The 2,500-nt window shown below is 40.0% G+C and overlaps 1 protein-coding gene across 1 annotated transcript in view; it reads left to right on the top strand.

The window, feature by feature from the left end:
• The window catches only part of LOC119584355 (pheromone-processing carboxypeptidase KEX1-like), a gene marked incomplete at its 5' end in the record, with an annotated part of 489 nt that extends 343 nt beyond the window's left edge, over window positions 1-146 (top strand). The window contains 1 exon segment of the mRNA XM_037932919.1: window positions 1-146. This exon segment is cut by the window's left edge and continues 343 nt beyond it.
• Between the last annotated feature and the right edge of the window lie 2,354 nt (window positions 147-2,500).

The following is a 2,500-nucleotide window of genomic DNA, read 5'->3' as shown; positions in this document are numbered from 1 at the left end:
GTAAAGGAGTGCAAGGAAGCGCATGAGGGATTTCGCGTGTCTTACGATACATAATGGCGAGTGTTGTATGGAGTGGCGCTGAATGATAAAATACAGCGAGCGGGGAAATAACTATACTATATAGAAAAGGTGCCGAATATGAAGCTATCGAGCGAAATTGACGAAATTGATGTGAAGGTATAGGCTATATTAATGAGGTCTATGCAGTTGTAGGGTTGCATAGACGGAATATTTATTATAAATAACACAAGACAGCCAGAGAAGGAATAGCGTTAGGGTATGTGAGTGCACCAGATAGATAGATAGAGAGAGAGAGAGAGAGAGAGAGAGAGAGAGAGAGAGAGAGAGAGAGAGAGAGAGAGAGAGAGAGAGACTTTGCCTCTGTGTGCGTGGTAGGAGAGTGGGTAAAAGATTCAAGTCGAGGAACCTCCCGGCTCGTACCCCATTTCGTCGCCATTTCAACTCCTATTTTGAACGCGCAGAGCCTGTCTCGCCCCTATTTGAGCAGCTCTTTTGACCTTAAACTGGATCGAAATGCTTTCTGGTCTTGTGATTTTTTTTAATATTATTTTTGATGTGTTGGCTTTTATCTTCGTCCTTCGGTTTCAATTGTCTTTTCACAATTGTAACCCGCGGCTACGGAAGGACCGGGAAACACTCATTACGATGCAATGTCTTCGGCGCTAATTGCATATTAATGATGCTAAGTTCTGCTTACAATGCAAATCGACTTCGGTTATTCAAAGTGGATGCATCTTCTTCGACTTTCCAATCCAAGAGGCTAACGCAAATGTTGGATTTCCTTAAGGAGATCGGAGTTGCTGTGTGTCTTTATCTATCCATCTGTTTCTCTCTTTCTGTGTATGTGTGTATGTGTGTGTGTGTTTGTGTGTTTGTTTGTGTTTGTGTTTGTCTGTATTTTCTTTATGTGTGTGTGCGTATGTGCGTATAAATACGTATTTATTTACAGTACGTACGTATACACAACCACACACATTATCGAAAGCGCATACAAGTTCCCACGTGTTCCCTCGTCCTCACCAAGACAACACAAGGATTTTTAAGCTGATTTTTTGTCGCCTGTGCAAGGAGTGTTGTGCTATATCATTTTTTTTTTGCACCAGATATTCAGATGTAAACAAGATGGCGGTCGTCGGGTGTATCGTGTGAGTGATATGTTTGGCCTCTTATATGCAAGTCGCAAGTCCTCTTAACTGATACTTTTACAGTATAAGGTCGGATTAATGGTCGGGGGACAGTCGTGTTGCCTTATAAGGGCTAATCTCTTCTGAATCCGTTTACGGTGGTTTCATTTGCAACAGAAATAAATTGCTCCGAAACTATATAAGGGCGAAGGAAACAAGGGTTTTTTAATTAATCGCATCGCTAAATAGACAGGCATTAACCCATTGTTGGATTTAATGCCCCTCATAGCCGGGGTGTGTTCGATCCACTTCGCTTGGATCGAACTATTTAAGGGCATTTAATCCCTTCATATACATTTTTTTTATTGTCTTAGGATTATTTTCCGTTTCATCTTAAGCATTTGTTTGTTTTACGAGAGGATTGGGTGACTAGATATATAAGTTGAAATGAGCAGGAAAGTTCCCTTTATTCTATTATTATTATTATAATGATATTTACAAATGAATATAGGAGAAAAGTAAATGAAACTTCCAACCCCTTTACAACCTTTTAATATTTCCCTTTTCTTTTTCTTATTCTTCACATTTAGACTTTTCTGTGCGTAGGCTTATAACTACCCCGTTGGATTCCCCGTGTGCAATGATGCATTAAAGCTTGACCGCTAAATTAGACATTGCCAAAGAAGATTGCACGTTGCAAGGCCTGTCAGAAACTGGAATTGGTCCGCTATTTCGGTAATTGTTGAGCTAATTGGCAAATGGGAGATGCGGTGCGTGCCGAGCAGTAAATTCATTAACGGAGGCTTTCTAATGTGACGCTTTGACTCCTTCGCCGATTTTGAGGTTTGTGGAAATCGTGAATTGTTGATTAGGGGGAGATATGATGACAAGGATGTTGTGTTTGTTTGTTGTTGTTTGCTGTGTGTGTTCGTTTGTTTGTGTGTGTGTGTGTGTGTGTGTGTGTGTGTGTGTGTGTGTGTGTGTGTGTGTGTGTGGGCGTGGTTGCCACCCAGAAACCCATTGCCAGGCGGTGATATATGACCTAACATGGGTACGGACAGCGTTCCACAAACCCTTCTCCATCCATTATAATTCTAGATGATTCTTTAACGTGTAACTTGAAGTAGAAGAGACAAGAAGATATATCACGGGGGATTTCGGTATCTTATGCAGATTTATTACGAAAAGAAAACGTCAGTGATTACAGCAGGTATACTTTATTTTTGCTGTCATATTTATGGTTACGTGTTTGATTTCTATGTTTTCATTATTTACTACATATCGGAATGCTTAGATATAATCTCTAACAATAACGATGTTGTTAATAATGATGACTTAAACATTTCTTATGTACA

The sequence above is a fragment of the Penaeus monodon genome, chromosome 18, assembly GCF_015228065.2.
Source record: "Penaeus monodon isolate SGIC_2016 chromosome 18, NSTDA_Pmon_1, whole genome shotgun sequence".
NCBI lineage: Eukaryota > Metazoa > Arthropoda > Malacostraca > Decapoda > Penaeidae > Penaeus > Penaeus monodon.
This window is presented reverse-complemented; position numbering and strand designations above follow the sequence as displayed.